Source organism: Vulpes vulpes, unplaced genomic scaffold (genome assembly GCF_048418805.1).
Source record: "Vulpes vulpes isolate BD-2025 unplaced genomic scaffold, VulVul3 Bu000000665, whole genome shotgun sequence".
Classification (NCBI taxonomy): Eukaryota; Metazoa; Chordata; class Mammalia; order Carnivora; family Canidae; genus Vulpes; species Vulpes vulpes.
Window position 1 is genome coordinate 636,862 of NW_027325672.1, and position 24,868 is coordinate 661,729.

At 36.5% G+C, this 24,868-nt stretch overlaps 1 pseudogene; it reads right to left on the reverse strand.

The window, feature by feature from the left end:
- Positions 1–15,249: 15,249 nt before the first annotated feature.
- Positions 15,250–24,536, reverse strand: LOC140596485 (mothers against decapentaplegic homolog 2-like; annotated as a pseudogene).
- Positions 24,537–24,868: the final 332 nt, after the last annotated feature.

Genomic DNA, 24,868 nt, shown 5'->3' on the forward strand with positions numbered 1-24,868 from the left:
TTTATCCATTCATAAATAGCGTTCATGAATATTCAGTAAAACTTAAGGTAGTATATATATTTCAGTAAGAGTTAATATTTCTTTTGCAATGGAACCTTCAGTTTAGAGTGCTAACTTCTGTAAACCTTAAGAAAACACTTCAAAAAAAAAAAAAAAAAAGAAAAAGAAAACACTTCAATTTTCCATAATAAAATAAATAATACAAAGATAAATGTTAAATAGCATAAATTCACCTTTTATACTCCAAATGTTAGACAAAGTAAAATGGACTCAATCTTGATACATGACCCTAATTATAAACAGTTTGACACTCTAGATTTGAAAGAGGTAAAAATTATAGACATTTATTTACATTGTATAGTGGATGAATAACAGAATTAACTCATTGAACTACAATTGAGTTGTCTTCAGAGAAAATGGCACTAAGAATTATAAAGGAATAATAAATTGACCTATGACTTGTCCTCCACATGAATAGTTAGCTATGAGATGTCATGAAGATGTCAAGAAATGCTCAAAATCCAATTCATTTTAATTGAAACAAATAATACATGATTAGGTCTTTTTAGAAGGCCGTAAAAGGACAGTGTATCTAAACAAAGAAAGGATATCACAGTGTCTGATATTGAAAAAAATTGGCAAACAATGTTTTAATTGAATTTATACTTATTGTTTTAATTTGTTAAATAAGATCATGTGACTCTCCAGTTATATACTTCGTGGATACATTTTTTTTTAAACTTGAAACACATACTAAGTAGCTTAAGAGCAAAAATAGGAGTAAGGAAAGGATTTATTCTCTTTTTTTTTTTTTCATTCATGAGAGACACAGAGAGACAGAGGAATAGACAGGAGAAGCAGGCTCCATGCAAGGAGCCTGATGTGGGACACGCCCTGAGCCAAGGCAGATGCTCAACCACTGAGGCACCCAGGAGTCCTGAAAGGATTTATTCTTAAACCTTGTACCTTTTTTTGAATCATATCACAATTCCTAAAAAGTTATTTTTTTTAATTTTATTTATTTGAGAGAGAATGTGTGAGAGGTGGTAAAGGGCAGAGGCAGAAGGAGAAACAGACTCCCTACTGAGCAGGGAACCCAATGTGGGGCTTGATCCCAGGCCTCTAGATCCTGGGATTGTGACCTGAATCGAAGGCAGATGCTTAACTGACTGAGCCACCCATGCACCCCAAAAAGAGTAATTTTTAATACACCAAAATAAGGCAAACCACTTTTGCTGTTGTTTGTTAAATAATTTTCAGTTTTCAGTTATTAAATTCCAATTTCTTTTACATAAATCCTTCGCAAATAATTAAATGAAAACCAAAGCTGAATTTCCTGCCAGACTTATTATTTAGCTGTACATTTTGACCAAATTATATCTTGCCTAAATCATTTTTCTTAAGGAACTACTGTTTGAATTATAATCTTATAAGGTAATGTAATACATATAATAAACCAAATATAGAATTAAATAATAATAATTCTGATATCTTTTTACATAGCAATGAAGTTAGGTTAGCTCATTTAATGGTTCCAGAGAATCCCCTAAATTTATGTTCTCAATAAATTAATTGCCTAGTCGTTATTGGTCTTAAATACATTTTAAATAGGTAACACCATGCCACCATTCCTCATTATTCAGTTATCAATATTCCAAACGGAACAGTTTAAATTTCTCTGTTAAATTGTGTGCTATTCATCTGTGCAGTTGAAAACTTCAATAAAGATTATTCATTTGCCTCTCAAATACTGATTTTAGTCTTACACATAGTTATTTGATTATTTATAAGGCAACTGTGATCATTTAATCCAGATACTAATGCAAGAAGAATTTTACTAAGTAAGAGATGGAAGTTTTTGCAATTTCTCCTTGGAATTATCTTCACAGAAATACTGGAAAGGAAGGGACTGAGGGGAATTAAATCACTTAATAAAATAGGAAAATAACTTGTGATGACTAGTAAGTTCATAGAATGGTGTCCGCACATTTACATGTACATATCTGCACAAGTTCTCTCCCTTTCCCACATTCTCTCCTTTCCGCCACCTCATGTCACCGTCTCTTTTTCATCCGTTCATCCATCACCACAGTTATGAATGTATGTATGTATGTATTTTCTATCCATCCATCATTTAACTATCCATATATATATATATATATGAAAATCATTACTAGAGAAAAACAATCCAAAATTTTGGTTAATAAAATTAAGTTGGAAATTTGCTTCAATATAAGGCTCTGGAGGCCATCAATATTATGCATCAATTGGTATTTATCTATATAGATCATTACATTTTTAAGACAGAAACTCTTTAATTAAACTATACAAATGCCCCAAACCACTGTTACACCTAAATAAGTTTACAATTATTCTAATAACAAATATCCTGTCAGTGTCTTCAATGGTCGTGTGTCTTAAAATTGTTTTTACAATATGTTTTAATCAGGAACAATCACAACAACAACAAAAAGTCAATAAAATGCCATTCACATTTCTCTTGAATTTCTTATAATTTATAATTGTCCCTAACTCTATACTGATTACTTCAAAAGTCTTTTTGTTTTGTTTTGTTTTGTTTTAACTAAGCCATTTATCCTATTGAGTTGTGATTTTGCCAAGTTTCTCCATGAAGTTTCTTCAATATATTGGTATGTGTCCTTTATTTTCTTAAAATGGTTGTTAATTCTAGAGTCTTGATCTGATTTTGATTTTTTGGTCTGTTTTTTTTTTTGTTTTTTTTTTTTTTTGTTTTTTTTTTATCCAAGGTTATGTCATGGGTGACATAGTCTTCCATCAGGAAGCACATACATGGAAATCATTATTTTTCCTATTCCATAACAAAATAATAAATTTAGCTACCTATATCCATTACTTCATTATGGATTGCAAAGTGTTGAAATTCTAATTTTATCATTCCAACTTCATGTTTAGCTGGACACTGCAAAAAGCAATTTTACCTTAAAAATCCTTTGCCTACTCTGAGGCAGAGTTTGTACCAGGAAGGCAAATTAAAAGCTTATTTCTTTTCATTTCCCAAAATTCAGAATATGGAGTTGCTTTCTAGAATCATTCAAAGTGGCATCTGTGTTATTACTATACATATTTAAGTAGCACAGTATCTTGGATTCAGATGTATTTAGTATGTATGTTTAGTATAATTATTACGTGTCTTGATGCTCAAAATTGTGCCATCTTTGGCCACTGAAAGCAAATGCATGACAGCATTTATGCCTTCTTGACATGACCTCTGTGGCAGTTTCCTCATTTTCTGATATGACAAAGCATTTGTATATTACTTGTCACAAAACTGGAATCAGTTATTTCTCCAAAGAACCCTCATTCATATTAGGGGGAATGATATTAAGAGTCTAGAATCTGCCAATAGTGATATTCATTGCTACTAAATTGGTCAGTCACTGTTTCCATTCTTTTTCAGGGAATAGAGCTAAAAAATACACATACATATGCACATTGATCATAAGTTCATCCTGATATTCCTAGATAATGTATGTGACTTTGGATTTTTACTTAACATTTTTATGTCATACTTACGTGTTTTTATACTTAAAAACAGGGCTCATAATCAAATTCTCATTATTACTAATTTGCTTTACATGCATTTTTTACATGTATGCCACTTTCAGAATAAAAATACCAATATTGCTATCAATAATATGATTAATGAGAACAGTTTATTTATTTATTGCAGTTTTTTTTTCTCTTTAAGACATACCTCATCAGACTACTATATTTTAAAATTACTTGATATATTTAATTCATACGAGCTATGCGACCAGCTTGGTATAGTTATATTCATTTGTTTTATTTTACTTTAACTGTTTATTTTTAATTTTTTTTATTTAAATTCAATTTAATTAACATACAATTATTATTAGTTACAGAAGTATAACTTAGTGATTCATTAGTTGCGTAAAACACCCAGTCCTCCACATATCAAGTGCCCTACTTAATGCCTATCACCCAGTTATCCCATCCCCCCACTCACCACCCCTCCAGCAACCCTCAGTTTGTTTCCCATAGTTAAGAGTCTCTTACGGTTTGTCTCCTCCTTTGTTTTCATCTTTTAAAACTTTTCCTTCCCCTGCCCTACTTTCAGCTATTTTGTTTCTTAATTTCTACATATGAGTGAAACCATATGATATTTGTCTTTCTCTGACTGACTTATTTCACTTAGCTTAATACCCTTTAGTGCCATCCACATCGCTTAAATGACAAGATTTCATTCTTTTTGATAGCTAAGTAATACTCCATTGCATATGTATACTATATTTTATCTATTCATTTTTCTTTTTATTTTCAAGATTTTATTTATTTATTCATGATAGACACAGAGAGGTGGAGACGCAGGCTCCATGCAGGGAGCCCAACACGGGACTTCATCTCATGACTTGGGGATCATGCCCTGAGCCAAAGGCAGATGCTCAACCACTGAATCACCCAGGCATCTCTCTATTCATCTTTCAATGGAAATCTGGTCTCTCTCCATATTTCAGCTATTGTGGATATTGCTGTTATAAGCATTGGGGTGCATGTGTGCCTTGGAATCACTATGCTTGTATCCTTTGGATAAATACCTATAGAGCAAATACCGGGTTGTAGGATAATTCTATTTTTGACTTTTTGAGGAAACTCCATTACTGTTTTCCAGAGCAGCTGCACCAGTTTTCATTCCCACCAACAGTGGAAGAGGGTTCCCCTTTCCCTACATTCTTGCCAACATATGTTGTTTCCTGAGTTTATTAATTTTAGCTATTCTGACTGGTGTAAATGATATCTCATTTTGCTTTTGATTTGGATTTTCCGGATGCCGAGTGATGTTGAGCATTTTTTCATATGTCTGCTGACCATTTTTGTATGTCTCATTTGGAGAAATGTTGTTCATTTCTTCCACCCATTTCTTCATGGATTTTTTTGGTTTTTTGGGTGTTGAGCTGGATAGGGTCTTTATAGATTTTGGATACTATCCCTTTATCTCATAAGATATTTGCAGATAAAAAAAAAAAAAAGATATTTGCAGATACCTCTCCCATTCCTTAGGTTGGCTTTTAGTTTTGTTGACTGTTTCCTTTGCTGTGCAAAGTTTTGTTTTTGTTTTGTTTTGTTTTTTGTTTTTTCTTTGTTTGTTTTTTATCTTGATGAAGGCCCAATAGTTCTTTTTTGCTTTTGTTTCCTTTGCTTCTGGCAACATGTCTAGTAAGAAGTTGCTGTGGCCATGGTCAAAGAGGTTGCTGCCTCTGTTCTCCTCTACGATTTTGATGGATTTCTGTCTCACATTTAGGTGTTTCATCCATTTTGAGTTTATTTTTGTGTATGCTGTAAGAAAGTGGTCCTGGATACCTGAGTGGCTCAGCAGTTGAGCGTCTGCCTTTAGCTCAGGTCATGATTCCAGGATCCGGAATTGAGTCCCACATAGGTCTCCTGCAAAGAGCCTGCTTCTCCCTCTGCCTGTCTCTGCATCTCTCTCTCTCTCATTAATTAATAAATAAATCTTTAAAAAAATAACAGAAAGAAAGAGGTCCAGTTTCATTCTTCTGCACGTGGCTGTCCAGTTTTCCCAGTACCATTTGTTGAAGAGACTGTCTTTTTTCCATTGGATATTCTTTTCTGCTCTGTCAAAGATTAGTTGACCATACAGTTGTGTCCATTTCTGGGTTCTCTATTGTGGTCCATTGATCTACGTGTCTGTTTCTGTGCCAGTACCACACTGTGGTACTGTCTTGATGATTATAGCTTTGTAATACACCTTGAAGTCCAGAATTGTGATGCATCGTGCTTTAGTTTTCTTTTTCAACATTCCTTTGGCTTTTTGGGGTCTTTTCTCTTTCCATACAAATTTTAAGATTATTTGTTCCAGCTCTGTGAAAAATGTTGATGGTATTTGATAGGGACCACATTGTGTGTGTAGATTGCTTTGGGGAGCACAGACATTTTAACAATATTTGTTCTTTCAGTTCTTGAGCACAAAATGTTTTTCCATTTCCTTGTGTCTTTCTCAATTTCTTTCATGAGTGTTCTATAATTCTCAGAGTACAGCTCCTTTACCTCTCTGGTTAGATATTCCTAGGTATCTTAAGGATTTTGGTGCCATTGTAAATGGAATTAATTCCTTGATTTCTCTTTCTTCTGCCTCATTGCTAGTGTCTATAAATGTAACTGACTTCTGTGTATTGATTTTATATCCTGTGACTTTGCTGAATTCCTGTAATAATTCTAGCAATTTTTGGATGGAGTCTTTTGAAACTTTTACATACAGTATCATGTCATCCATGAAGAGTGAGAATTTGACTTCTTTGTCAATTTGGAGGCCTTTTATTTCTTTTTGTTGTCTTATCGTTGAGGCTAGAACTTGCAGTACTGTGTTGAACAACAGTGGTGAGAGTGGACATCCCTGTTATGTTCCTGATCTTTAACTCTTTCGGATTTGCTTTTTTATATGATTTGGTTTTAAAATTGTGGAAAATCTGTATAAAAACAGAAATGCAACTTTTCTTTTTCTTTAACTTTTTTTTTTTTTTTACTTTTGAGATCTGTGTTCATTTATTTTTTCTTTTTCTTTTTTTTTATTGAGTTCAATTTAGAAATGTGACTTTTCTTTATGTGCTCTTTACTCTGTTCTCTGTCTCTACTTACACATGCATAACCTTTTTATTTTAATTTATTGGCTTATGTTGTGTAATTGTTTTTAATACACACATGCATACTTGTGTCATCCATCCTTTCTTAGATAAAACGGAAGCATACTTTCACACATTGTCCACCTTATTTATTTAAAAATATATCAATATCAACGCTTATAGCTTATTTTCATTCCTTGTTAGGCTTCATACCCTTACATTGGGTACATAGAATTTATTCAATTAATCTCTATAGAAGGAAATCTGAATTGGATATATTCATTTACTATTGGTTTAAATTCTTTTCCTAGCTTTATTCATTACATATTTAATTTCATTTTTTCTTTTTATCTTTTTATTTTTTTTAATTAATTTTATTGGTGTTCAATTTACCAACATACAGAAAAACACCCAGTGCTCATCCCGTCAAGTGTCCACCTCAGTGCCCGTCACCCATTCCCCTCCAACACCCGCCCTCCTCCCCTTTCACCACCCCTAGTTCGTTTCCCCAAGTTGGGAGTCTTTATGTTCTGTCTCCCTTCCTGATATTTCCCAACATTTCTTTTCCCGTCCTTTATATTCCCTTTCACTATTATTTATATTCCCCAAATGAATGAGAACATACACTGTTTGTCCTTCTCCGATTGACTTATTTCACTCAGCATAATACCCTCCAGTTCCATCCACGTTGAAGCAAATGGTGGGTATTTGTCGTTTCTAATTACTGAGTAATATTCCATTGTATACATAAACCACATCTTCTTTATCCATTCATCTTTCGATGGACATCGAGGCTCCTTCCACAGTTTGGTTATTGTGGCCATTGCTGATAGAAACATCGGGGTGAAGGTGTCCGGACGTTTCATTGCATCTGAATCTTTGGGATAAATCCCCAACAGTGCAATTGCTGGGTCGTAGGGCAGGACTATTTTTAACTCTTTGAGGAACCTCCACACAGTTTTCCAGAGTGGCTGCACCAGTTCACATTCCCACCAACAGTGTAAGAGGGTTCCCTTTTCTCCGCATCCTCTCCAACATTTGTTGTTTCCTGCCTTGTTAATTTTCCCCATTCTCACTGGTGTGAGGTGGTATCTCATTGTGGTTTTGATTTGTATTTCCCTGATGGCAAGTGATGCAGAGCATTTTCTCATGTGCATGTTGGCCATGTCCATGTCTTCCTCTGTGAGATTTCTCTTCATGTCTTTTGCCCATTTCATGATTGGATTGTTTGTTTCTTTGGTGTTGAGTTTAATAAGTTCTTTACAGATCTTGGAAACTAGCCCTTTATCTGATATGTCATTTGCAAATCTCTTCTCCCATTCTGTAGGTTGTCTTTTAGTTTTGGTGACTGTATCCTTTGCTGTGCAAAAGCTTCTTATCTTGATGAAGTCCCAATAGTTCATTTTTGCTTTTGTTTCTTTGGCCTTTGTGGATGTATCTTGCAAGAAGTTACTGTGGCCGAGCTCAAAAAGGGTGTTGCCTGTGTTCTCTTCTATGATTTTGATGGACTCTTGTCTCACATTTAGATCTCTCATCCATTTTGAGTTTATCTTTGTGTATGGTGAAAGAGAGTGGTCCAGTTTCATTCTTCTGCATGTGGATGTCCAATTTTCCCAGCACCATTTATTGAAGAGACTGTCTTTCTTCCAATGGATAGTCTTTCCTCCTTTATCGAATATTAGTTGACCATACATTTCAGGGTCCACTTCTGGGTTCTCTATTCTGTTCCATTGATCTATGTGTCTGTTTTTGTGCCAGTACGACACTGTCTTGATGAACACAGCTTTGTAGTACAACCTGAAATCTGGCATTGTGATGCCCCCAGCTATGGTTTTCTTTTTTAAAATTCCCCTGGCTATTCGGGGTCTTTTCTGATTCCACACAAATCTTAAAATAATTTGTTCTAGCTCTCTGAAAAAAGTCCATGGTATTTTGATGGGGATTGCATTAAACGTGTAAATTGCCCTGGGTAACATTGACATTTTTACAATATTAATACTGCCAATCCATGAGCATGGAATATTTTTCCATCTCTTTGTGTCTTCCTCAATTTCTTTCAGAAGGGTTCTATAGTTTTGAGGGTATGGATCTTTTACCTCTTTGGTTAGGTTTATTCCTAGGTATCTTATGCTTTTGGGTGCAATTGTAAATGGGATTGACTCCTTAATTTCTCTTTCTTCAGTCTCATTGTTAGTGTATAGAAATGCCATTGATTTCTGGGCATTGATTTTGTATCCTGCCACGCTAGCTACCAAATTGCTGTATGAGTTCTAGCAATCTTGTGGTGGAGGCTTTTGGGTTTTCTATGTAGAGTATCATGTCATCAGCGAAGAGGGAGAGTTTGACTTCTTCTTTGCCAATTTGAATGCCTTTAATGTCTTTTTGTTGTCTGATTGCTGAGGCTAGGACTTCCAATACTATGTTGAACAGCAGTGGTGAGAGTGGACATCCCTGTCTTGTTCCTGATCTTAGGGGAAAGGCTCCCAGTGCTTCCCCATTGAGAATGATATTTGCTGTGGGCTTTTCGTACATGGCTTTCAAGATGTCGAGGAAAGTTCCCTCTATCCCAACACTCTGAAGGGTTTTGATCAGGAATGGATGCTGTATTTTGTCAAATGCTTTCTCTGCATCTAATGAGAGGATCATATGGTTCTTGGTTTTTCTCTTGCTGATATGATGAATCACATTGATGGTTTTACGAGTGTTGAACCAGCCTTGTGTCCCAGGGATAAATCCTACTTGGTCATGGTGAATAATTTTCTTAATGTGTTGTTGGATCCTATTGGCTAGTATCTTGTTGAGAATTTTTGCATCCATGTTCATCAGGGATATTGGTCTGTAATTCTCCTTTTTGGTGGGGTCTTTGTCTGGTTTCGGAATTAAGGTGATGCTGGCCTCATAGAACGAATTTGGAAGTACTCCATCTCTTTCTATCTTTCCAAACAGCTTTAGTAGAATAGGTATGATTTCTTCTTTAAACGTTTGATAGAATTCCCCTGGGAAGCCATCTGGCCCTGGACTCTTGTGTCTCTGGAGGTTTTTGATGACTGCTTCAATTTCCTCCCTGGTTATCGGCCTGTTAAGGTTTCCTATTTCTTCCTGCTCCAGTTTTGGTGGTTTGTGGCTTTCCAGGAATGAGTCCATTTCTTCTAGATTTCCTAATTTATTGGCGTAGAGCTGTTCATAATATGTTTTTAAAATCGTTTGTATTTCCTTGGTGTTGGTAGTGATTTCTCCTTTCTCATTCATGATTTTATTAATTTGAGTCTTCTCTCTCTTCTTTTTAATAAGGTTGGCTAATGGTTTATCTATCTTATTAATTCTTTCAAAGAACCAACTCCTGGTTCTGTTGATCTGTTCCACAGTTCTTTTGGTCTCGATATCATTGAGTTCTGCTCGAATTTTAATTAACTGTCTTCTTCTGCTGGGGGTTGGGTCTATTTGTTGCTTTTTCTCTAGTTCCTTTATGTGTAAGGTGAGCTTTTGAATTTGAGATCTTTCCAGTTTTTGAATGGATGCTTGTATTGTGATGTGTTTCCCCCTCAGTACTGCTTTTGCTGCATCCCAAAGATTTTGAACTGTTGTATCTTCATTCTCATTAGTTTCCATGAATGTTTTTAATTCTTCCTTAATTTCCTGGTTGACCTTTTCATCTTTTAGCAGGATGGTCCTTAACCTCCACGTGTTTGTGGTCCTTCCAAACTTCTTGTTGTGATTGAGTTCTAATTTTAAGGCATTATGGTTGGAGAATATACAGGGGACTATCCCGATCTTTTGGTATCGGTTCAGACCCGATTTGTGACCCAGTATGTGGTCTATTCTGGAGAAAGTTCCACGTGCACTTGAGAAGAATGTGTATTCAGTTGAGTTTGGATGTAAAATTCTGTAGATATCTGTGAAATCCATCTGGTCCAGTGTATCATTTAAAGCTCTCGTTTCTTTGGAGATGTTGTGCTTAGAAGACCTATCTAGTATAGAAAGAGCTAGATTGAAGTCACCAAGTATAAGTGTATTATTATCAAAGTATTTCTTCCGTTTGGTTATTAATTGGTTTAAATATTTGGCAGCTCCCACATTCGGGGCATATATATTGAGGATTGTTAAGTCCTCTTGTTGGATAGATCCTTTGAGTATGAGATAGTGTCCCTCTTCATCTCTCACTATAGTCTTCAGGGTAAATTATAATTTATCTGATATAAGGATGGCTACCCCTGCTTTCTTTTGAGGACCATTTGAATGGTAAATGGTTCTCCAACCTTTTATTTTCAGGTTGTAGGTGTCCTTCTGTCTAAAATGAGTCTCTTGTGGACAGCAAATAGATGGGTCCTGCCTTTTTATCCAGTCTGAAACCCTGCGCCTTTTGATGGGGTCATTAAGCCCGTTCACGTTCAGAGTTACTATTGACAGATATGAGTTTAGTGTCATCATATCTATTCAGTCCTTGTTTTTGTGGATTGTTGCATTGAACTTCTTCTTAAAGGGGAATTTTAAGAGTCCCCCTTAAAATTTCTTGCAGAGCTGGTTTGGAGGTTACATATTCTTTCAGTTCCTGCCTGCCTTGGAAGCTCTTTATCTCTCCTTCCATTTTGAATGAGAGCCTTGCTGGATAGAGTATTCTTGGTTGCATGTTCTTCTCATTTAGGACCCTGAATATATCCTGCCAGCCCTTTCTGGCCTGCCAGGTCTCTGTGGAGAGGTCTGCTGTTACCCTAATATTCCTCCCCATAAAAGTCAGGGACTTTTTTTCTCTTGCTGCTTTAAGGATCTTCTCCTTATCTTTGGAATTTGCAAGCTTCACTATTAAATGTCGAGGTGTTGAACGGTTTTTGTTGATTTTAGGGGGGGGGGATCTCTCTATTTCCTGGATCTGAATGCCTGTTTCCCTTCCCAGATTCGGAAAGTTTTCAGCTATGATTTGTTCAAATACATATTCTGGCCCTCTGTCCCTTTGGGCGCCCTCGGGAACCCCAATTAAACGTAGGTTTTTCTTCCTCAGGCTGTCATTTATTTCCCTTAATCTATCCTCATGGTCTTTTAATTGCCTGTCTCTTTTTTCCTCAGTTTCCCTCTTTGCCATCAACTTGTCTTCTATGTCACTCACTCGTTCTTCCACCTCGTTAAGCCTCGTCCTTAGGACTTCTAGCTTGGATTGCATCGCATTTAATTGATTTTTAATTTCGGCCTGATTGGATCTAAATTCTGCAGTCATGAAGTCTCTTGAGTCCTTTATGGTTTTTTCTAGAGCCACCAGTAGCTGTATAATAGTGCTTCTGAATTGGCTTTCTGACATTGAATTGTAATCCAGATTTTGTAACTCTGTGGGAGAGACAGCTGTTCCTGATTCTTTTTTTTTTGAGGTGAGGTTTTCCTTCTAGTCATTTTGCTCAGTGCAGAGTGGCCAAAAACAAGTTGTATTGGGAAAAGGAGAAAAAGAGAGAGAAGGAAAGAAAAGAGAAAAAGAAAAAAGAGAAAGAAGAAAAAAAAGGGGAAAAAGAGAAGAAAAAGAGAAAGAAAAAGAAAGAAAGGAGAAAAAAAGGGTGGGTGGGTGGGGGAAGCAATCAGAAATCAAGAAGAAAGAAAGAAAAAAAAAGCACAAAGCAAAACAAAAACAAAAAAACAAAACCAAAACAACAACAACAATAACAAAAAACCACGGGGGAGTATCCTCCGATTCTGTATACTTTAAGTCCCTTGACTTCCCCTGGAACTGGTCCGTCTCGCTGGTCTTCTGGGGGAGGGGCCTGCTGTGCTGATTCTCAGGTGTGAGCACTTGGGGGAGCTGCTCTGCCCCCAGCCTGGTGCAGGGCTCAGTGGGGGTTGTTCACCCCGTGAGGCCCCGGGAGGAAGCCACAGTGGCGGGGGCAGCTCTGCAGCCCTGGAGTCAGCTCCCGCAGTAGCTCCGGGGCTCTCCGTCTGCAGGGCCTGGGGGCTCCGGGGCGGGGCCGCTGATCTGCTCAGCTCGAGGCAGGAGCGTCCTCGCTGTCCTGGGCCCTCCCGGCCTCTGCCTGTCCCGGGGGAGGCCGGATCCTGGGCTGTGTCCCGGCGCCCTGTGCTCCGGGGCCTGTGCTGTTAGATTCGCGCTCCCGCCCCGCAGCCCCCTCCGCGGAGCCGCCGCCCGAGCCCCTCCGAGCTGTTCCTGGAGCCCCGCAGCCCCCTCCGCGGAGCCGCCGCCCGAGCCCCTCCGAGCTGTTCCCGGAGCCCCGCAGCCCCCTCCGCGGAGCCGCCGCCCGAGCCCCTCCGAGCTGCTCCGGGTCCCGCCCAGCGCTGCAGCCCTTAGGGAGCTCGGCGCACTCTCCCTGGGGCGCAGGTGCCTGTTAGTGTCCCTGCAGCCCGAGGGCATCCCCGCCCTCCTGGGTCCTGCTCTAATTCCTCGCGGGCCCCTCCCCCTCGGAGGCCTTTTGTGTCTTTATTTCTTTTTCCCCGTCTTCCTACCTGGATAGAAGCGCGAACTCTTCTCACTGTAGCGTTCCAGCTGGTCTCTCTTTAAATCTCAGGCCGAATTCGTAGATTTTCAGGATGATTGGATGGTTTTCTAGGTAATTTGTTGAGGACAGGTGACTTGGAGACCCTACTCTGCCGCCATCTTGCCCCTCCCCCCTTTTTATCTTTTTAATATAAATATATTTACTATAATTTTTCTCATAACTTGGTTATCCTATAACTTCCAGTTGCTTTTCCTTGACTATTTCCAAAATATTCTGAAATTTTAGTATTTTCCTTTAGGCCCAAAGTTGATTAATAACAAGGTTTTAATTTCAATTTGATTTTTGTTATGGATTTCTAATTTTATTGTATTGTGATCAGAGAATGCTCTAATATTGATTTTTTTATTATGAATCTTCCTTGATTGTTTGAGGTATATCAATCTTCATAAATATACCTTTTGCAATTGAAATCCCAAACAAGAGAGAGAACACCATCACGGCTACAGAAATTGCCTTCATGCCCCTTCGCTTTCAATTCCTGTATCCATTTACCCAGAGAAAACAATAATACTGATTGTTTTCTGGCACATGCTCACCTGGCTTCCTCTACCAACTCCCCTAAATGGATCATACAATGAGTAGTCTAGTGTGTAACACTATACACTTCCTTCCAAATATTCCTAACATAAATTTTAGAACTATAAATTTACTCAACTATTTTAATATCTGTATCATCTAGATTTTGATATGTTATGCCTTCTAGATCAAAATATATTCATCTTGTGTATCTTTCTGTAGATGTGCATACAGGTGAGAGAGGGATCTTTGATTTCTGAATTATTTATGTGTATAGTTAAACTTAACAAAATTTGTAGTTTTAAGAGACATGTTATTGATTACTGTAATCGCATTTTATTTATACAACTAACTCTGTAAAATATTTAGCTTTTTAAATTACTTAACATTTGCTTTAACTTTCATCAAGTAATGCATCTTGCTGAATGTACCATGTCTAATTGAAATGACTGCATATCATGAAGTTGTTAGGTTCAATATTCTGTAGATCACAATCAATTCCAAGTGATTGACAGAGTTTTTCTCAGAGTTTCTATGTTTCCCTTGTTTTTTCACCCCTGGTTGTGTTTATCAATTTCTGAAAGGCAAATTCAATATCGCACAATCTGCTTATGATATATTGTATATCTCTGTATCTATCAATTCTTGTTTCACAAACTTAGAAGCTCTATTATTTGAACATATATATTTTTAATTGTTTGATATTTCCAAATATTTCACCTTTCACCATTATGAAATACTGCTCTTTATCTCTTGCAATTTATAGTTGTCATGAAATCTACTTTTTTCCCATATTATTCTAGTATACACAGTCTACTTAAGCTTCTTATACTTTGGGTTGGTATGTATTTTTCTATCCAATTACTTTCAACATCTCCATACCATTTTATTTAAAATGCATCATTTGAAAAAAAAAATGCATCATTTGCAGAATTATACTTCTCCATTCTGTCATCATTACATTTAATTGGTATGTTTAGTTCATTACTACTTAGTTCAATTATTGATGAGATTAGATTTAATTTTAGAATCTTATTTTATTTTATTGCTTATCATTATCTTTTTTGTCTCATTTTCTTGACTTCTTTTGAACTACTGGGAATACTTTTAGACTTTCATTTTAGTTAACCTGAGAACATTTTAGATAAAAATATTTGCACAAATTTTTGGTGCCTACCCTATGGACTAAAATATGCTTCCATAGGTTTTTGTAGTCCACAAGAAATAACATATTTACATCGAACAGAAAATGTGGAAACTTTGTGACTATATATAACAATTTACCTACCTCAAGTCCATTATACTCTACTTGTTATATATACATGTGTTATGACTACATACGTTCTAAACCTCACAAGACAGTAATATAATTTTACCTCAAAACAGTTATATATCATTAAAAATCTTAAGAGCAGGGGATCCCTGGATGGCTCATTGGCTTAGCATCTGCCTTCAGCCCAGGGACATGATCCTGGAGTCCCGAGATCGAGTCCCATGGTTGGGCTCCCTGCATGGAGCCTGCTTCTCCCTCTGCCTGTATCTCTACCTCTGTGTGTGTGTGTGTGTGTGTGATGAATAAATAAATAAATAAATAAAATATTTAAAACATATTGAGAGGAAAATATATTTTATTCACAATTTTTTGTTATTATTTCTTCTAGATTCAAGTTTTCATTTCATATCAGTATTCTTCATCTTATCCTTATTTTTTTATTTTATTATCTTTTTATCCTTCATTTAAAAAATTCTTTTAGCATTTCTTAAAGTACAGGTTTTCTGGAAAAAAAATTATCTTTGTTTCTTCTACTTGAAAACATCTTTATATCAATTTCATTTTTAAAAGACATTCTCAGTGGATGCAGAAATCAATTTCGGTGGCACTTAAAAAATACATTGTTCCATTGTCTTCAAGCTTATGTTGTTTCTGATAAGAAGTCAATGATAGTTCAAATCATAACCCCTTGTGCAAGACATGCTATTTTTTTCTGGCTACTCTGAGGATTCATCTTGATTTTTCTCTTTAACTTTGATTTTAGTGATTTGACAAGATGCCTAGGTCGTTTTCTTTGTTTTTATTCTACTTGTGTTTTGCTCAGCTTCTTAAATCTCTAAATTTGTATCTAGCAATACTTTTGCAAAAATTTCAGACACTTTTTTCAAATATTATGCCCCTGTGTCTCTCTGAGAAACTGATTACAGATATGAGATATGTTAGAGTTTTTAATATTGTTCCACATGTCCCTAAAACACTGTTCACTTATTTTTCAATCTTTCCTTACTCTGAATTTGCACAGCAAAAATCAAAACAAACAAAACCTGAAATATTTTATTAGTCTAATTTACATAATTGATATTAAAGAATCAAATGTTTTTGATGGCATAACATTTTAGCAATAAAAATGGTGAAGTTTATTAGTGTTCTCACATTCAGATAACTATAATCTGTCTACTAATTTGTACATATATATATTATTAATCTACAACAGACACTGGTAAACTATGGCCCATGCACTGGCCATCTGTTGCTTCTAAATAAAGTTTTATTAGGTTACAGTCACATCCTTTTATTTTCAAATTTTCCATGGTTGCTTTTGCACTACAATGCCAGAGCTGAGTAGCTGCAACAGAGACCATAAGAAACAGACACCTATGGGGTACCTGGGTGGCTCAGTCCATTAAGTGTCTGGCTCTTGTTTTTGGCGCAGGTCATGATCTCAGGGTCTTGGGATTGTGGCCCAGGTTGGGCTCCATGCTCAGTGGGGAGTATGCTTAGTTTCTCTCCCTCTCCCTTTCCCCTCTCCCTGCACATATTCTCTCTCTCTCTCATAAATAAATAAATAAATAAATAAATAAATAAATAAATAAATGCCTAAATATTACTATCTGGTTATCTTCAAAGGAAAAATTTGACAACTCCTGATCTAGAATAAAGATAATTGAAAATATACCACATCTTTATATAAATGAGCTTAAGGCATTCAGATGTATTGTTAAAAACAAACTATAGATTATTTTTTTGGAATAATTTGCTAATAATTCATTAAACACATTCCAAATTAATAAATATATTCCTCCTAAGAAAACATTTCACCCATTATGCTTTAGAATATAAAAGACATTAGAAACATTAGCTTTTCAAATATAAAAAGAAAATGATCCTATATATATATATATATATATATATATATATATATACTTTTTTTTAAAAGATTTTATTCATTTACTCATGAGAGACACAGAGAGAAAGAGAGGCAGAGACAGGCAGAAGGAGAAGGCTGCCCAATCACCAATATTAAATGAAATAGTAATAATTGAAACTTAATCTACTGATATCCATATGGGCTAATTGTTGTTTAAGGAAGAAAAAATGTATTTTAAAATAACTTAGCAAGAAATCAGGAAATGTAGTAATTTTTGTCACGTGTCTCATCTGGATTGATTCACTTTAAAAATGGAAAATTAAAATTTTGGTGATATGGTAAATATATATTAAGATTTATAAAACCAATGAAGATGTTTTCCTAAAGAAAAAACTAGGGCAGCCCGGGTGGCTCAGCAGTTTAGTGTGCTGCCTTCAGCCCAGGGCGTGATCCTAGAGACCCAGGATCGAGTCCCACATCAAGCTCCCTGCATGGAGCCTGTTTCTCCCTCTGCCTGTGTCTCTGCCTCTCTCTCTCTCTCTCTCTCTGTGTGTGTCTCTCATGAATAAATAAGTAAAATATTTAAATAAAAAGAAAAAGAAAAGGCTAATAAGCATTATCATTAAAAGACAAATTTATGCAAATGTTTTTTTCAAAATAAATCAAAGTAAACCATACATAAGACATTCTTATAAATAAGATTTCAGGAGGCATCATTAGATTTCTAAGTACTGAATTTATTCATCATGTAAAGATTATCAAGCATTTTAAGGATATTAATAGGTGGGAGTGAAGATTCAGTGCACCTATCATGCACAAATAGATTACAGATTAAATCAATATATCATTTTATATGAATAAAAAATGAGTTTCTGAGAATGTTCAGAAGTTGGAAAACTTCTGAAAATAACTCTCCTAGTTGAAGATACTAATGTTTGGCTCATTACCATAGGAAAAGATCCAGAAAAATAGATTTCCTCAGATCTGTGGCTGGCAGGTTCTAGAATAGAAACTTGATCACATCAACAGGAAAGGAGATTCTAGAACATACTACCATGAATTGAAAATGCAATCACTTCATTTGAAGAGTAAATGGAGGAGACTGATGTGTACAGGCTCTATGGCAGTTGGCCAAAGTCAATCAAAAGTCACTTAAGATTTTAACAGTGACTGACTGTGTATACATTTCTTTAACTAGTACTGTCTATATTAAAGTCCTACTTAAAGGATTTTATTTATGTCAAAGAATTAAGACAAGAGCTAATATTTATGCAGTGCTTAATCTTCTTTAAGAACTGTTCTAAGTGTCTTATTTTTTTTTAAGATTTTATTTATTTTTCCATGAGAGACACACAGAGAGAGAGAGGCATAGACATAGACAGAGAAACAGGCTCCATGCAGGGAGTCTGATGTGGGGCCAAAGGCAGATGCTCAACCTCTGAGCCACCCAGGCATCCTTCTTCTCGGTGCTTTAAAACATTAAATTATGTAATCTTCACAAGATTTTGTCAGCTTCTCTATTAGCCCAGACCCACACCAACTGCCTTAGAAACTTGTTCTTAACTACTACTCCACTCCAAAACCAAATTTTAAAGAGATAAATATTTAATTATACAAAGTTTCAGAGTCACCAAAGCCATCTTCACTTCTCACACGAACTACAAGTCTGGGGGTACCCAAAACCACCTTCCAGTTTGATAATTTACTCAAGATTCACAGAACTCACTAAAAGCTATTATATTCACAGGAACTGATAGAGTGAAAAGATGCAAATTATAATCAGCCATAGGAAGAGGTTCATGAGATAGAGTCTAGGACATTTCCAAGTTTAAAACTTCTAATAGTTCTCTTCCAGTGGAGCTGTGAACAATGGTAACAGTTCCCAGGATTCAGGTTTAACAATATACATGGAATATGTCAACAAGGAAAGTTACCCAAGTCCTGGTATCCAGAGTTGTTTTGTTTTGGTTTGGTTTTAGATTTTGATTTATTTGAAAGAGATAGAGTATGAGAGGAGGAGCTGAGGGGCAGAGAGGGACAAGCAGACTCTGGTCTAGCAGGGAGCTTGATGCAGGGCTTGATTCCAGACAGGACCCTGAGATCATGACCTGGGCTGAAGGCTGACACATAACCAATTGCACCACCCAGGTGCCCCATGGTATCCAGAATTTAATTGGATTTTGGTCATATAGACATGCCCATATGGCTGACCTAAGCCTAGCCTCTCCAGAGGTCCAAAGCTCCCACAATAAATATCAGTATACACTATCAGACATGTCCCCAGGCCCCCAGGCCGATAAAGGCATTTTATCAGGCAAGATATCCCAAGTAGTTAGAGATCACCCTCTAGAAAATGAGGACAAAAGTTCATCTCTCTTTGGGTAAGGTTAATTTTTAACACTCGTCCACTGCTACAGTTCATCTTGGTTGAGCTCTTCATGATCATACAAGATACAGAAGGATAATATACTTTCAGAGTTTAAAGGAAATAATAGAACTAAATGATAGAAACACAAGTATTATATCTAGTTGCACATTCCATCTTAGCCAAATACACTACTTCTTTAAACTGCAAAATTAAAATCCTTTTCAAATTATTGCTGTATGATTTTGGAAATATGCTGCATATTTTCCTGTGCTTGAAAATGGAAAATATCTTTGGAAAGGAAATACATACTCAAAATGATTGTTATAATTTGTCCCCCTTCTGTCATATATGCAAGAGACTTCTAAGAAAGATACAACCTAAAATATAGTAACAAATAAGCATACTACAATTTCATGTCTTAGGAGATTATCATTTTCCTAAATTTTGAATAACATTCTTATTGACAAAACATTCAGGGAAGTTGCAGAGGACAAGTATACACCCTTGCTTTGTAGTCAACATAAGGTACAAGAACGACAAAGTAGAAAAAGCACAGTACAGATTAGCTAGATTGTGAAGGCACTATTGGTGATACATTACAGAAATATGTTCCCTAGCTTTATAAGTGGAAATTAAAAAGTAAGTCCTTTAAATAAACTTACTGTTCCAAACTAACCACGGTAAACTCCATGTATCAGTGGAGAAATAGGCTTATTTGGATTACGTTATAAATGTGCATAAATCATATATTTTGCTTGTTCTGGATACTGTACAGAATGTGGTAATGTGGAATTTCCTTTCAATATTTGGAGTACAGCTATTAGGATATAGTAGCTACTAGCCTTCTGATGTCTTGCACTGAAAATAAAATGCATCATTTCGGACATTCATTTTCAACTTCATCTGCAAGGAGAATGGTATCATGTACAAGATCTGACCAATAGAGTGGTCACACAGATCAGATTATACTCTTACTACCACTAAAATTTCAAACCATCAACAGAATCATAATATACCATTCAAATGTTTCCAATTTTTTACATTTTCTAAGGCACACAGGAGAATTTCTTTTAGCAAGCTAATGCAACTAATTGGATATTTTATTTAATTCTAGTTTCATTAAGGTCATGTTTATAATGTTATTAATCAACTTCCTCAATTTTTATTAACAGATTAATGGTAAATAACACATTTTAGATTGTTTTGTGCATTGAACCTCTATTAAAAATATATTCAATCATAAATAAATAAAAATTAAAAAAAAAAAAAAAAAAAGGGATCCCTGGGTGGCGCAGTGGTTTGGCGCTTGCCTTTGGCCCAGGGCGCGATCCTGGAGACCTGGGATCGAATCCCACATCAGGCTCCCGGTGCATGGAGCCTGCTTCTCCCTCTGCCTATGTCTCTGCCTCTCTCTCTCTCTCTGTGACTATCATAAATAAATAAAAATTAAAAAATATATATATTCATATAAAAAAATAAAAATAAATAAAAATAAAAATATATTCATATTTCGGAGGTGTCTCATATAAAGTCTCAGAGGGGCAATTATTACCTCGATTTCTTAATATATTCCAATTCTTTGGCTAAACTTTAAAACTATAATTTCTGATTACTAAGCCAAAATCATATATTTTTAAAGGTATTGTATTGAAAATTTATCTCTTAAACCACATGGTGGTACTGAGGATGGGAGTGAGAAAACCACTCTTTTTCAAAGATATTTTTAGCTCCTGATTAAAATAAATGGTCATACAAAAGGTGGTGAATGAATAGATTTTGAATAAAATTAATTTAGATATATGTTATAAGACTTCAATAAAAGATATCTATGAGCTGCCTCAGGCTTGGGCAAACTGTTAAACATTTCTCATGATAACTAATCTAATAAACACCCAATAACAGAATGAAAAATTTAATAACAATCTATTAGTTCCCCTACTTTCACAACATTGATTCTGCTCACAGCTATCAAAGGGCAACCATCAGATATGTGTATCATTCAACACTTTCTTAAGATAACAGGAAATAGGAACTATAGGCCAAAAATAAAATGTAGGCTACAGTTGATGCTTCTAAATGTGTCTCACTTTAAATACCAAACTGGTACATAATTCTAAAACTATGAGAAGAAATTTGATTTAAGAGAAAATAATATATTTGTCATCTTACAGATTTTTATTTTTGTTTTTTAGATGGAAAGATTGCAAATGTATAAATTTGTATAAACTCTCTACAGGCAAAGTCAGGCAGACTTCAATAGCAGGGAAAATTCTTATTGGCAGTAAGTAATCAGTAAGACGGCCAGATGAAATGCCTTATTTTCTAATTTCTAATTTGAATTTTTTTTTGTTTTCTAAAATATCAATATATTTGCATTATTATTTTTTACAAGTGTGACCACTTAACACAGTAAATAGATTACTATAATAGATTAATAGATTAGTGTTTTTGTTTTGCTTGAAGACTGATAGAATTCTCTTGTTGGAAGATGTTATTATTTTATTTTGTTTTGTTTTGTTTTATTTTATTTTTTATTTTATTTTATTTTATTTTATTTTATTTTATTTTATTTTATTTTATTTTGTTTTGTTTTGTTTTATTATTTTATTTTTTTCTGCCCCCTCCAAAAAAAAAAATTATTTTTGGTAAAAGGTGTTGTGCCCAAGATTGCGAATCCGAGAAACCACTGAGGAGCCCACACCGATGCAAGTACACGAGCGTTTATTTACAAGCTCAAGCTTGGGTCCAAGTACACCCAACACAACGGAGCAGGGACTTGGACCCCAAGGTGGTTTCCAGCTTAGTTTTATCGGCTGGTCTAGGGGACCTCCAGAAGGGGTGGAGGAATTTCTCAAGTCTGTTTACATTCTGATATGGGGCTTTTAAGGGCATTAAGCACGGGGAGTGGGGGTGGGGGTGGGGGGGCTGAGATGTCTGTACTTGTGCTAATGCTGAACTTGAGGTGAAATGGCCTTAATTTTCTCAGCCTCCACAATGCCCAAGAAGACATCAGCATGTCTTTAAAATCTCCTCTTCCTCCTGTACAGGAAAGTATTTCCAGAAACGAATTTTCCCATTTAATATTCAAACGCAGAAAACCTATTCTACAAGGTGCTTCAATTGGTGGGACTTCAAGTGCTTTTTCCTCTTTTAAGTTTTTAGACAGTAAACAGCCCATGGGACTATGACAAACACTATGACAAAAGAGTTGTTACATTTAGTCTTTTAATGCGACTTGATTGGCAACAAAGCTTGATGACACGCTTAAGCAACACACCTGAAGGTGAGTTAGGGACAGATGAGGCTAGGCAGGGCTAGGTAGGCAGCCATGGAAGCAGGCTCACAAAAATCCCCAAAATGCTGAGGTGTCTGGAAACCAGAGATAAGAGAACAAGCCAGACCACACTGCCCTAAGGTGTGGGTGAGGAGGGTGTCTTGTTCTAACACCTACTGTAACCAAAAAAATCATCAGACTCTAAAAAGGAAGAAGCCATTAAGGATGTTATCACTAGTCCTTACTCAATGGTGATATCAAGGGATCTTTTAAAAGGATTTAGGTTCCCTGATCAGGCTTTCAGTAAAAGACCAACCCTACAAGCCCTCAGTGGCAACATTGTGGGGACCCCTCTCACTAATAAGAGCTTTCTCTGTATCTTTACTTAATAAGCTTCTATACTTTACTCACGCTCCTGTGTCCTCAAGATTCGTTCTTTGACTCTGTGAGACAAGAACCAAGTTCTCTGTAACAAAGGGATCATATGTGAGCTAATACTTTGTCCAACCACTGTAGAGGTCCATTCAGATGAAGTTCAATCCCGTTGGTGCTGCTTGGCTATGAATGAATGAACACACAGTGGGGGTCCCAAAGCCTCTAGGGCTAAGGGCAAGCTCTTGCCCTGGCAGGCTGCATTTATTCAGTTCTCAGGCAAAAGCAGACAAAGCACGCCCTCTGTTTTTCATCCCAATCTACTTTAGAGGTTGTTTACATATTATCTGAGGCTAGGCCGCCCTTTCTCAAGGGATAAAAGGAGGAATCCATACTGTTTAAGGCCTGACCTTGCATAAGATAAAGTCTCCTTCTGAACCATCACATTCATGGCATCTTTGTAGAGGACAGTTCCTTCTGGAAACCTTCTTATGCAGTCATTCCCAAACACAATCTGGTGAGTGTTCCTTACCATGTGCCTTCTGTATTCTCCTTCCTAGTATTTCACAAAGCTCATTCTTAGGATGCACATCCTAGTTGATGCACAGCTTCACAACTCTGATTAGCACACTGCGGGAAGAGCAGCAAATTCCTGGTTAGTGAAGATCTTCAGACTGCAGCCTGGTGGAATTTTACGCCGTTGCAGGGTGCTAGCTCTATCTCTGAGGATACTTGGGGCTCTGCAAACGACTACAGCATCACTTTAGGCACTCGGTGAAAAATTCCCCACCTATCTAATATAAGCACACTCCTCTTCCTATATGTCTTCTTGTCATTTCTACAGTCACATTTTGGTTGATATTAGAGAATAACCCTATGCAGAACCTTTCTGGGTTTGATGGATCTGTGAAGCCATCTACACTGAGTGAGAGCAGTGATGCCTGAAAATTCTCTCCAACCCTCCGGTTTAATTCATAATATGCTACTGAACACCTAAATGAGTAACTGGCTGCAAATTCAAACTATGGTTAACACAGAAAAAGTAGTAGGAGATAGTTCTGCTGGAGATCCTATATCCGTTCATCTGTTGATCATGTTTTTTCCAATTTCCATGATACATCCAGGAGATGGAGTTTCTGGGGTGTAATTACTCTGTGGCTCGGTTCTCACTGGGAAATTAGTATTTCCAGGAATGGAGCAGGTATAATCATCTACAGGTGACAGTTCTATTAGGATTTCAATACTGGAAGCAAGACTTGTGTCTCAAATCTCTGGTAATAGTAAAGAGTAAACATACTTCAGATCTTTTTAATGATAAAAAGCACATTCACAGTTTACAATTGCTTTGGTTTCATGATGCCTGTGAAGATCAGGCCAGTACCACGGTCAGCGACACATAAATGCGGCTGTCCTTTTCAATGGGATACTTGAAGACAACCATCAAGAGACCTGGTTGCTCAAAGAAGCTGTGAAGGCCTGTCTTATCCCACCGATCTCTCACAATGGGTGTCCTCAGTTTCTGAATTTCAGAGCAAGTGCTTGGTATGGTAAGACATTTAGTATTACAATTTTGAGTGGTGATGGCTTTCTCAAGCTTATCTAATTGTCCTGTTTTCTTTAGTTTCTCTGCCAGACATTTAACTGCTTTCTCAAACCACTTTTTTTTTTCCATTCTGTTCTCCTACCTGCTCGTCCACATGATTTCTTCTATCCCAGAAGTCTCTTCACAACTGGTGGAGTGAATGGCAAATGGACATGTTTTTACTAAAGGCAGCAATCCACACTAAGGAAATATCCTTCTTTATCTAACCTAAAGTGCTGCTGAGCATCTGTCCTTCAATGCCTTGGCCCAAGGTCCCTTCCATGGTCTCTTGTCTGCACTATAGATAGAGGCCTGTTGAGGGCTGCTGCCCTGGTCCACGTTTTGTAGTCAAGCCAGGAGTGGACACTTGCTCACCTGTTGAGGAGATTTGGGGGCAGCCCCATGGAGTGCCCTGAGGACCAGACAAACCCAAACCCTGAGCAAAAGAAAGTTTCACAGAGGCTCTAATGCAAAATTTATTTTTTAAAATGTC